A 13,212-nucleotide genomic window follows, 5' to 3' on the forward strand; every position below is an offset into this window, starting at 1 on the left:
AGCTTTTAGTTCTAACAGAAGTGGGTGACAACAAAGTTTTATATATATTAGCAACTTTGGGGATAGAGTCATGGGTAATCCAATCCAGAGGTGTCAGAGGAATGGGTGCAACTGGGGAAGAAGTAAATTGGTAAATGAGAAAAAAGAATGGAAAGCAGAGGAAATTAAATTCATAATACTTTAAAAATTAGTTAGGTAAGTAAAACTGTATTTGTAATTTATGGGAAGTTATAATAAAACTGCCATTTACAAATTGGTGAAAAAAACCGAATACCTCTTTCTTTTCAGTAATTGAAGTAATAAGGTGAATAATGAAATTTAAGAAATGTATTATACCAAATTGAGGAGGATAAAAACATTGTTGAAAATTAAGATTAGTCGAAAGTAACATATGTAATAAATGGTGTGAATGTTTTACAATGGGATTTTTGGAAATAAGCGTACCATTAGTTATATCAATGATATCTTTGAATGAGAACCCATTAATTAAAGATTGTTTGAATGTCATTGTTAGTGGGATGGGCAAGTACAGAAAGTCATTAATTAGGGCATGAAGTTTCCAATTTAAAAGCCAAAGTAGTAAAGCTTAGAATCAGGAAATCATACACGAGCTTCAGTTTTTTGGATGACTACGTTTTAAAAAGGGCAAATAAGGAGATGTTTATTATTCCATAACAATGTTGTACACATGAAATCAGTTTGAGCAAAGTAATGTTTTCGGATCCTGAAAGGTAGCATCGAGATTATATAGAGAACATATGGCACAATCATCATTTGAATGGTAATACGTCTGCCCCACCATGATAAATGCAAAGGAGACTAATTTGAAATTAATGTTTGTAATTTGGATTTTAATATAGTAAAATTGCGGCTAGTGGGAGATATGTGTTAGAAGAGAACCAGACACCAAGCTCTTTATTTTAAAGGAACACCATGTAAAATTGGTGTTAGTGTACATATATTGATAACAAGAGGAGTTCAAACGTGACATTTCTGTTTAGAAAAATTAAGTGTATATCCGGCAACACTAGAGTATAATATGATCTCCTATATGAAAGTATCAGGAGGAAAAAGGGTTACGAGATATATATATATTAGCACATCATCCACGTAGGCAGATAACGAATGTAACCTCAAGGGAATTGTGTTTGACTCCTGAGATCAGTGTATTTCAATGTATTTGTTCAAGAAATGGCTCTAGGCAAAGAACAAGCAATGAAGGGGAGTGTGGCAACCTTAGTACCTCTATGTAAAGTAAGGAGGAAAAAGAACTATTGGCAAAAATACTAGCACAAGGTCACAATATAGTCATTTTGTAAATGAGATACATTGTGGTCCAAAACCAAATCAATGAATATGGGTGAACATAAATTGCCCATTACTGTGGTCAAAAGTTCTTTCTGCATCTAGGGAAAGAGCCATTGAAAATATAGTGCTCTTTCTAACTAACGCAACAATGTTAGAAATCATCCTGGCATTGTCTTCATCAAGTCTGCCATTAAAAAAAATTGATTTATCAGATTTGACAAGAAGTGGTACAACAGTTTCAAGGTAGGAGGCTAGGATCTTGGCATACATTTTGCAAACATAATTGATCAAGCAAACAGGTTGATAATTCTTGCAAGGTTTGGGATAATAATAATCAAGGTGTCTAAAATGGAGCCACTAGCTGTTGAACGCATAATAAATGAGTTAAAAAGTTCTAATCATTTGGGGGCAAAAAAAATGTGGAAAAGAAGGAAATTAGTTCAATGAAGAATCCATCTGGACCAGGTGCTCTAGCCCTCTTCAGGGATTTGATTGCATCCAAAATCTCTTGAAGCGTAGTATCATCTTCTAATTCCTCCTATCAATGAGAAAGTGAGGGAGGTTTAGGGGGGCCATTAAAAACTGCTGTGTATTTTTTTTTGTACACAATTATTTTGTGGGATTTTAATACCATTATGTTATAGCTTAATCACAGGTTACATGCATTTGCATTACACTTGTTGCAATCAATCAATTTCTCGCTGTGTGTTATGTAGCTAGTAACAAGGCATGTCAGTACTAGGTTACATATCCCTATTTTTCCTGTTACAACTAAACTATATTTACAATTTGCTGCTAGGCATATAACACCACAAACATCACAAAATGTAAAGGCATAGCAAGGCTGGTCAGCAGTCAGTTTAGCAAGTTGTAGTATGTCATTTAGTATTGTGTGGGATTGTGGATCAGCAGTTTGTTCCAGAACAATATGTCATTCTGAATGTTGAGCTTACGTCATGTTGGGTGAATGATGGTGTGCTAGGCCTCTCTTCATTGTGTGCCCCTCTTTTGAAGGCTGATATGTCAGAGGCTCCTCTGTGGAGAAATGGTGTATGTCACTCAGCTCACTTAATTAGTTGCTCCCCCAATCAGGTATGGCATGCAATGCATTTGATGTTGAGACCAAGGTGACATTGCTGACTCTAGGTCATGCAGTCTGGGAGCCCGAGTGTGGGCAGGAGACCATTCCCTCCTCTGCCCGGCCATGGAACCGCAGCCCAGCCAGCAATCGTCTCTCCTCCGCCACCCCCCATTCCCTCATGTCCACCACCCATTTGCGTATTGTAGGTGGAGTGGTCTGCATGCAGTGTATTGCAACACGCCGTCTGGCGAGTACCAACCCTAGGTATGCAAATCTGTGTTGCATTTTATTGTTCGTCTTTGGGGTTGGGCGGACAGTGGACACCCATCAGGCAGTGCTTGACGGTGTTCCCAAATCGGAGACCAGTCGCCTCTCTCAGCATCCCCAGTACCCCTCTCCAATATTGCTGAAGTTTAGGACAATCCCATGTCAAGTGTATAAAGACAGCCAGTTCTATGCCACAGTGAGGGCACTCTGCAGATCGCGCCGTATTGATACCTGCCAGTCTATAGGGTGTCATATATGTGCGTTGCAGATAAGTAAACTGTACAAACTTGAAACAGGCGCTGCTGGCCACGTTTCATACCTGCTCAGACACTTTCTTCCACTCACTATCCCTGAGCAGTGTTGGCAAGTCCGCTGACCATCTCTCCCTGACCTGCGCAACATCAACTTTCCGGTCCGCCTTGAGGGCCCTACATAAGACTGTTATTAAGCCCCAGTGTGTACCTGGGTTTAGAATTACCATCAGTGTGTGGGACTTTGCTGATTCATCTGGGAAAGTGCTGCATATCTTCAGCGCGGTATGGGATACCTTCACATACTGCAGATATATTCCATCTGGGAGGTCAGAACACTCCTTCACTTCCCTAAATGTAAGGAAAGTACTATTGCAATAAAAGTCGCCTGCGGATTTGCAACACCCCTCTGACCATTTTACCAGGTCCATAACCTCTTGGATCTGGCAATAGCCTTGTAACCATTGCAGAGGTAGTACTCGCACATGAGGTGCTTTACCCAGTATTAGCGTGACCGCCCTTTACCAGGCCCTAGCTACCTCCCTTAACACAAATGGGTAGTGTGATGGTGTTCAAGCACCCACCATGAGGCACCTCTGTAGGTTTTTTTCTCGCCCCCATTTTGCCAGGAGATCCTTGGGCCTTCTTCACACCAAAGTATTGCGCATTGGAGTAGAGATGTAATGTAATACAGTTGTAAATCCTGTAGGCCCAACCCTCCCTGCTCGGTATCTAGCTTTAGAATCCCTAACCTCGGTAGGAGCTCAATCCTAGCCTGTGCCATCCGCCCCATGACAGAGGAGGTAAGGCAATTCAAGAAATCTATATATGCTTTTAATCCCTTGATCACTGCACCTACACTCAAGTTGTGCTGCTCCTCTATTGTATGTGCAACGGGAATCTCCAAGTAGTGATAGTGTGTGTGCCTCCATTGAAATTCTGTGCAAGATAGATTTACCGTTAATAACTTTTAGTCCGGACACTGTGCCAAAATTTGTTAGTATTACTACTAAGGTAGGTATCGCCTCCACAGGTTTCGTTAAGTATAAAAAGGCGTCATCCGCGTATAGGGTCAAAACATGTACCAGCCCATCTACCAATATGCCCCAGTTTTACAGGTCCTGTCACAGCTTAATCGCCAATAGCTTCATCGCCAGGGCAAACAAGAGCGGGGACAATGGGCATCCCTGCTGTGTACCTCGTTCAATAGAAAACCTTTCAGAGATTACCACACTACTAGGCACCCATGAGGGGGGTAAGTGGTATAGAAGGCGTATCCAGGCAATATATTTCTGGATCAATCCCATTCTTACCAATACCTCCCAGAGGTAATCCTATCTCAGTGTATCAAAGGTCTTTTCAATATTCAAGTCTTTCGAGCGGAGATAGAGTTGGTGCGTTAGAGAAACGCACCAACTCTATCTCCGCTCAAAAGACTCTCACAGGGACCGCCTGCACCAGCCGGTCGCCCGTCGTTACTGGCCGATAGGGGAGTGATTTACCTGTGCTCCTCTCGCTTCCCACAACCATCCTCGCCGTTACTGGCTTTTTGCATTGTTTTGGAACCCACTCTGGCCGGGTTGGAATTATCACAGGTCATACAATCCCACATTGGAAATGTAAATGTAGGTATACTTATATAGCGCAACCTGTCACCACAAAGGGCATCCTGGCGCTTGCCTAGGGAACCCGTCCTGGTATTCCCCTGTGAGAAGCCCCGACAGGGTGTCCACAGGGTGAAAGTCAGGCATCCCGCCGCGAGGGGCCGTTGTGGAGATTAAGCAAGCTATTGCCCAGAGTCGCAGAGTGTGAACCCATGAGTCGAGGAGGCACCGGGACGAGAATTATCAAGTCCATGGAATTTTTAGCCCAAGACCCGCCGTGGCGGGGAATTGAACCCTGTTCCAGGACCGATCTCAGATTCCGGGTCTGCCGCCTCTAACCCCTGAGCCACACTTCTCCACATTAAGTGTACTTCTTCAGCACTGAAGAGTCACAGGTTACTGCCCGACTGACAAAGCACGTGTTGGCTAGCTTTCCTTTGAAGAAAAAAAAATCTCAATAGATTTCACCTAGGATTACTTCCATTTGTGTCGACCTTGTTTTATTTCTTGCCTAAACATTATTGTCTGTCCGATTAAGACAGTTGTATTAATCATCCCCAGCGTTTGCACAGGACTCTTGTTGTAACCTAGACGATATGTTTGCTGTATACTGAGAGGAGTAGCAGTAGGAAGTTCAAGAAGATCAGGAAGAAACTGTTTCAGAAAGCCAAGTAAGTTAGGACCTTCAAGAGCCTCCGGTAGACAATTTAGGCAAAGGTTGTTGCATGAATTTCTGTTTTCAAGATTGAGTTTTAAAATTTCCTGCTCAGAAAAAAAGCAATGCTAGTAGTCACATCCTAGAGAGAGCTAACACATTGCTCCATTTCAGCCATTTTATTTTCAATAATAATCCAGCGGTTCTCAATTTGTTGAAGTTTTTTTATTGGTGTGTACATAAAAGGTTTCAAATACCTTACCTTGTCAAAAATGGTGTCTAAGCCTGGATTTTAAGAGGACAAACTGGGCTATGGAAGCTCATCATCCACCCTCTTACATTTTGTGCTAGAAGAGGTGAGATTAGCAGATGTAAGAAGGTTGCTGGCCATCTTGGCGTAGTGTGCAGTATGATGAGAAATATTCATAAAGTGTCTTATTCTGCCCACATAATGAGTAACGTTGTATAAAGTGCAGTTTGGAGGCAGGCAATAAATCAGAGAAATCTTCGAAATCAGGCAGTAGTGATATACAGTTACAACTGCATAATTGAGTCAGGAAAATAAAAGAGTAGAAGGTATCAGAATTTCATTTAACGAGAAAATACCATGAAATAGCAAGAAAGGAATCTCCAAATAATCAGGGATAATGACGTGTGTCTACAATATTGTAACACAGCAGCAGCTCACTAATATAACTACGTGTAATCACTGACACCATCCCATTTCTCATATGCTGATGTCCTATTTTAAAGTAAAAGACACTAAAATAAATTAAAGGAAAATGGTTTTTAAAACAATTGCTTTAAGAAGTATTAAAGGTCATCAGGGTAAGGCTCTCTGTAAAACAGAGCTGGCTCTATCAGGCTGCCCCCGAAACACTAGGGCCCTAGGCCAGAGCCCACTTTTCCCATGCCTTAAAGCATCTCTGCCTATTGGACAACAGTGGAAATACAGATAACCACTCTTAATGAAGATGTTCTATTTAAACTTGGGTGTAGATCGTGTAGTAGTGCTATGCGTAGCTACGCGAAGTGCACTTCGCACTACAAGAGCTATGCGAACTGCGTAGTGTGGTAGGTAAATGCTGTTTCCAATGATGGCAGAGTGCCAGATGCACTGTGCACTCATTGCAAATGGCATCTTGCACAGTGCAAGCAGTCGTTTTCTGCCGCTCGAGTAGATTTGTACTGGAGCAGTAGTTTTCTCAACGTGGACTGGTAGTTTCTCATCACGAGCGGACGCGGGGGGTGACCTAGTTTAGGACACCCCCCGCGCCGCACGGCTACCAGCTGCTGCGTGTGCCTCCCGCCTGACTGCCTCGCTGCCCCGGCTGCCGCCGCGTGACCACGCCCCCTGCCACCGAGCGGCGTGGTCCGTGCTCGCCTGTCCTGCAGGCTCCTGGGCCCCGCTTTCTTGCCCTGCGCCCCTGTATTTATTGTATTGTATTGTACATTTGTATTTCTGTAGTGCCTGTTTGCCTGTTTTCTTGTTGCCCCCGTCTCTTCCCTCCCCGCTCCCCGCTTCCCGCCACCGCCGCTAACCACGCCCCTTTTCTCCTTATGTACCCTCCCCGCCTCCCAGCTGCTCCGCCCCCCCTCGCACTTGGCCATATATGGCGACCGTGCGACGCAGGTGAGTGTGACCTAGTTTAGGACACCCCCCGCGCTGCACGGCCACCAGCTGCTGCGTGTGCCTCCCGCCTGACTGCCTCGCTGCCCCGGCTGCCGCCGCGTGACCACGCCCCCTGCCACCGAGCGGCGTGGTTCGTGCTCGCCTGTCCTGCAGGCTCCTGGGCCCCGCTTTCTTGCCCTGTGCCCCTGTATTTATTGTATTGTATTGTACATTTGCATTTCTGAAGTGCCTGTTTGCCTGTTTTCTTGTTGCCCCCGTCTCTTCCCTCCCCGCTCCCCGCTTCCTGCCACCGCCGCTAACCACGCCCCTTTTCTCCTTCTGTACCCTCCCCGCTCCCGCCTCCCAGCTGCTCCACCCCCCCTCGCACTTGGCCATATATGGCGACCGTGCGACGCAGGTGAGTGTGACCTAGTTTAGGACACCCCCCGCGCCGCACGGCCACCAGCTGCTGCGTGTGCCTCCCGTCTGACTGCCTCGCTGCCCCGGCTGCCGCCGCGTGACCACGCCCCCTGCCACCAAGCGGCGTGGTCCGTGCTCGCCTGTCCTGCAGGCTCCTGGGCCCCGCTTTCTTGCCCTGTGCCCCTGTATTTATTGTATTGTATTGTACATTTGCATTTCTGTAGTGCCTGTTTGCCTGTTTTCTTGTTGCCCCCGTCTCTTCCCTCCCCGCTCCCCCCTTCCCGCCACCGCCGCTAACCACGCCCCTTTTCTCCTTCTGTACCCGCCCCGCTCCCGCCTCCCAGCTGCTCCGCCCCCCCTCGCACTTGGCCATATATGGCGACCGTGCGACGCAGGTGAGTGTGACCTAGTTTAGGACACCCCACGCGCCGCACGGCCACCAGCTGCTGCGTGTGCCTCCTGCCTGACTGCCTCGCTGCCCCAGCTGCCACCGCGTGACCACGCCCCCTGCCACCGAGCGGCGTGGTCCGTGCTCGCCTGTCCTGCAGGCTCCTGGGCCCCGCTTTCTTGCCCTGTGCCCCTGTATTTATTGTATTGTATTGTACATTTGCAGTTCTGTAGTGCCTGTTTGCCTGTTTTCTTGTTCGCCCCGTCTCTTCCCTCCCCGCTCCCCGCTTCCCACCACCGCCGCTAACCACGCCCCTTGTCTCCTTCTGTACCCTCCCCGCTCCCGCCTCCCAACTGCTCCGCCCCCCCTCGTGCTTCGCCATATATGGCGACCGTGCGAACGTGCAGCGGTCACGCGCAGCGGGCGCGCCGATTGTGCGCCAAAGGCGTGCCAAAGGTAAGCCCGTCTGCGCCTGTCCGCGCCTGGACCGCGCCCAGTGCCAGGACCCCTGGCCCTCGAGGACCCCAGCCAACCTGCCAGACGTACACCGCCGCCACCCTCAACGCGCTCAACACCGGCCGAATCCCAGGATGCTACCGAGCCACCCTGAGACGCACCCACGGACCCTTCAGCTGCCACGCCTGCAAGTTCACCTGCATCCGGACCTGCCTCGCACCAGCACCCGCCAAGCCGAACACCAGCAGCAACCACCTCAAGTGCATCCTGCTCAACACCCGCTCCGTCCACAGACACGCCATCGAACTCTGTAACCTCCTCGACACCACAGCCCCTGACGTTGCCTTCCTCACGGAAACCTGGATGAACGACTCTTCAGCGCCCGACATCGCCATCGCCATCCCAGAGGGCTACAAGATCACCCGGAGGGACCGCACCGCCAACCAGATGGGAGGAGGCATCGTCATTATCCACAGGGACACCATCCGCATCACGACCAACACCGACGACACCCTGACCACCGCCGAACACCTGCACTTCCAGATCCACACTGACCCGAAGACCACCCTCGGAGGCACCCTGATCTACCGACCCCCGGGACCACGCACATAATTCAGCGAGGACATCGCCGACTTCATCAGCCCGCATGCCCTCCCCTCCGCTGACTACATCCTCCTGGGGGACCTCAACTTCCACCTGGAGAACAACAGCGACCGCAACACCATCACCCTGCTCGACAACCTTGCCAACCTCGGACTCAAGCAGCTGTTGTTCACCCCCACCCACCTCGCCGGACACACACTCGACGCCGTCTTCTCATCCAGCAAAGACATCGCCTTCAGCCACGCCACAGGACTCCACTGGACGGACCACAGCTGCGTCCACTTCACCTTCAGAAGAACGACGATCCACCACCACCAGCAACAGGTTGCCCAAAGAAGCTGGAACAAGATCACAGCCGACCAGCTCGCCGCTTCCCTGAGCCAGCACCCTCCCGCCAGCTCAGCGAACCCCAGCCAGGCCGCCGACAACCTCACGAAGTGGATCAGCAACTGCGCGGACGAACTCGCCCCTCTGAGGACCCCGCCCAGCAGACCCAGCAGCAAGAAAGCCCCATGGTTCACCGACGAACTCAGGAGCTCCAAGAAGAACTGCCGAGCCCTCGAGAAAGTCTGGAGAAGGGAACAAACACCGGACAACATGACCACCCTCAAGCTTGCCACCCGGAAGCACCACCAACTGATCCGCGCCACCAAGAAAACTGCATTCAAGGACCGGCTGGACAACAACGCACACAACTGCAAGGAACTCTTCAACATCGTGAAAGAGCTCTCCAACCCCAACGCCGGAAACAACGACATCACCCCATCGCAAGACCTCTGCAACTCCCTCGCCTCCTACTTCCACAACAAGATCGCGGACATACACAACAGCTTCAGCATTCAACCGACGCACGCCATGACCGCAGCAACGCCGCCCACCACCACCCTCCGTGCCTGGACTCCGATCAGCACCGAAGACACCGTCCGCATGATGAACTCCATCCACTCCGGATCTCCGACCGACCCCTGCCCTCACCACGTCTTCAACAAAGGCCGACGCTGTCATCGCACCCCACCTGCGGGACATCATCAACACCTCCTTCGACACCGCCACCTTCCCGGAGAGCTGGAAACACGCCGAACTCAGCGCTCTACTCAAGAAACCAACAGCGGACCCCACCGAACTCAAGAATTACCGCCCCATCTCGCTCCTCCCGTTTCCAGCCAAAGTCATCGAGAAGACCGTCAACAAACAGCTGGCCGCCTTCCTCGAGACGAATGGATCCCTCGACCCCTCACAGTCTGGTTTCCGAGCCAACCACAGCACCGAGACCGCCCTCATCGCTGCCACCGATGACATCCGAGCCCTGATGGACAACGGAGAAACAGCGGCCCTCATCCTCCTAGACCTCTCTGCGGCATTCGACACTGTCTGCCACCGCACCCTAGTGCAGCGCCTCAGCAACGTCGGAATCCAGGAGAAGGCACTGGAATGGATCGTCTCCTTCCTCGACGGAAGAACACAGAGAGTCCGTCTACCACCGTACAAGTCAGAGGCCACCGAAGTCATCTGCGGCGTCCCTCAAGGATCCTCGCTGAGCCCCACCCTCTTCAACGTCTACATGAGCCCCCTTGCGGCCATCGCACGCCAACACAACCTCAACATCATCCCCTACGCCGACGACACCCAGCTGATCCTCTCCCTGACCAACGACCCCGCCGCCGCCAGAGCCAACCTTCACGAAGGGATGAAAGATGTAGCCGAGTGGATGACGACCAGCCGCCTGAAACTGAACTCAGACAAGATGGAAGTCCTTATCCTGGGCTCCTCGCCCTCCGCCTGGGACGACTCCTGGTGGCCCCCCGCCCTGGGCACCGCACCCAAACCGACAGACCACGCACGCAACCTGGGCTTCATCCTGGACTCCTCCCTCTCCATGACCAGACAAGTCAACGCCGTCTCCTCGTCGTGCTTCAACATCCTGCGCATGCTACGGAAGATCTTCCGGTGGATCCCCACCGAGACCAGGAAGACTGTCACCCAGGCCCTCGTCACCAGCCGACTGGACTACCGCAATGCCCTCTACGCCGGAACCAACGCCAAGCTCCAGAAGAGACTCCAGCGGATCCAGAACGCCTCAGCCAGAAACATCCTCGACATCCCACGAAACAGCCACATCTCCGGACATCTGAGAGACCTGCATTGGCTCCCCGTCAACAAAAGAATCACCTTCCGTCTCCTCACCCACGCACACAAAGCCCTACACGATCAAGGCCCGAGCTACCTCAACAACCGCATCAACTTCTAAGCTCCCAAATGCCACCTCCGATCAGCCAGTCACGCTCTCGCCGCCATCCCCCGCATCCAAAGAACGACAACAGGAGGAAGGTCCTTCTCCTACCTGGCCACCAAGACCTGGAACTCCCTCCCGACCGACCTGCGCCTGACCCAAGACCACCTCTCCTTCAGGAAGAAGCTCAAGACCTGGCTGTTCGAGCAGTAACAGCACCCCCCCCCAAGCGCCTTGAGACCCTCCAGGTAAGTAGTGCGCTCTATAAATGTCTTTGATTGATTGATTGAGCATACATGACCACTTGTAATGAGAAACCTGATCTCCCTGCATTGAGAATCTCGCCAGGAGGTTTATTTTCCATGCTTGCGATCGGCAACTTGATGTTGCTGATCGCGAACGAGGAAAAAATCTTGCCGGGATGTAATTTTGCTCGCTCGCGGTCGCCAACTTGACGTTGAGGACTGCGAGCAAGCAAAAAATGACAGCTACACTATGCTAGGCATTTTTGCACTGTGCTTCGTTCAATTTGCGTAGTGCATAGTTGTGCAAACTATGCAAGATACGCAAACGTAGCATACTTTTACGCCCAGGCCTAATTCTATTCTTAAAAGCTATGGAGCATATGAAAATGCAGACAAAAGTAGCGTCATCATGTTTGAAGCAAAGCTGACTTATTGCAGCACACAGTGCGGCCGTCTAGCAGTCTGACAACAACATAATCGGTACCTCTGCAACCTCTATTATAATAGAAGACATGTAATCTGACAACGGCTGATCAGGGGCAGCAAAATAATTATGCCTCTTGATGAAACTGCAGTTTACTAATAGGTGTGTAACCTTCACCTGATGTGGACACCACAAGACTTTTGCCACAATGTACATGCTGTAGACGGGCAATGGTAGCACAATTCTGATGGCTTCAATTTGTATTTGTTGCAACTACTTTTTCAGAAGCACTCTTTGACTCGTGAAAACACCGATATAACCATGCCAAAGCTACTGGAAGTCATGCTTGAATCAATTATGAAAGAAATCTGATTGATGAGTTTGTCAATAGGTACAATAAGGGTATCACATCCGGATACTCCTGCCTAGACTCTGCTGAACCCAGGCTAAAGGAAGTAGATTCCAGGTTGGATAATGAACTTGACTAGGGTCAAAAGATATACAATTTCAAATACAACCTCAGAGAACTGGAAGCTAACTTCCCCTGAGAAAATGTCAGGTTTATCGGCATATAGAGAAGAGCAAAATGGACAACATGGAGGGTTACTTAACTGACCTTGTTGCACGTGTCCTCAATATAAAAATTGCTGAACCTCTGGAATTCCAGAGGGCACACCTAATCTGTTCAAGAAACACTCATATGTTCCTGTTCAGTATTAGCCTACTTTCTTCTTTACCGACGTGCCAGAACTGTAACGCGAAAACGAAAAAGAAAAATGGCCCTTTCTATAGGATGGCCTGTTCATAACAATATCTGCAGATTTCTCTTGCAACACTAATATTAAACGGAATTGATTTCTAGCTCTCCAACCAGGTCTACAACAATGGCAAATAATGCATTGCTTTTTTGGATCCACAACCTTAATTATCACAATGGACACCAGAGCTACAGAATGTGCCGACTCAAATGCACTGGAAGTCTTCTTAATATTCCTCAACACCTCTGACATGAAAGTGGAAATGGTAAGCAAATAATCAATCAAAATTACACCTTGTTGAGAATGCATGCCTCAACTGCAGACTAGCAAACTGTATTCAAAATGGGACGCTCAGAAAGGGGGCCACAACAGAGACAACTATGAAAATGTTCCATGACAGTTTTGATGATCGCCCCCTCATTTTGTATCCTTTTGTTTGTAGGAACATCTAAAAATAGGAGTATCCTGATTCTCACCTGTTATATTGGTTTACACAAAATGTATCCATTTCTTGTTTACCAATTCCACACACAAATTGGAATTTAACACAATTTGTTTGTTGTTTTATTCTTCCCTCTGATTCCCCCCCATCAAATTCTCTCTTTCCACCCTGACCAAACTGTACCATTTCAACACATGTTTATTTTAACACACCCAGGAATTCCCACAATTGCTCTGCTATACTTTATGCCTAGTTATTTATTTTTAAAAGGCTCAGACATTGTCCTGTTACAGAAAACATATTTGTTATAGAAAGGAGCAAGGAGGAGATAGAAGTAGGTTGGTCTTGAGAGTGGTTAACAACAGGAACACTAATAATCTACCCGGTAAAGGTGATAAGCCACCTACCTGCTCAACAAAAAAAGGCAGAATGACCATACTCATCAGGTGCTTCTTCTTCCATAAAGTT

Source organism: Lissotriton vulgaris, chromosome 4_1, assembly GCF_964263255.1.
Source record: "Lissotriton vulgaris chromosome 4_1, aLisVul1.2, whole genome shotgun sequence".
Lineage (NCBI taxonomy): Eukaryota > Metazoa > Chordata > Amphibia > Caudata > Salamandridae > Lissotriton > Lissotriton vulgaris.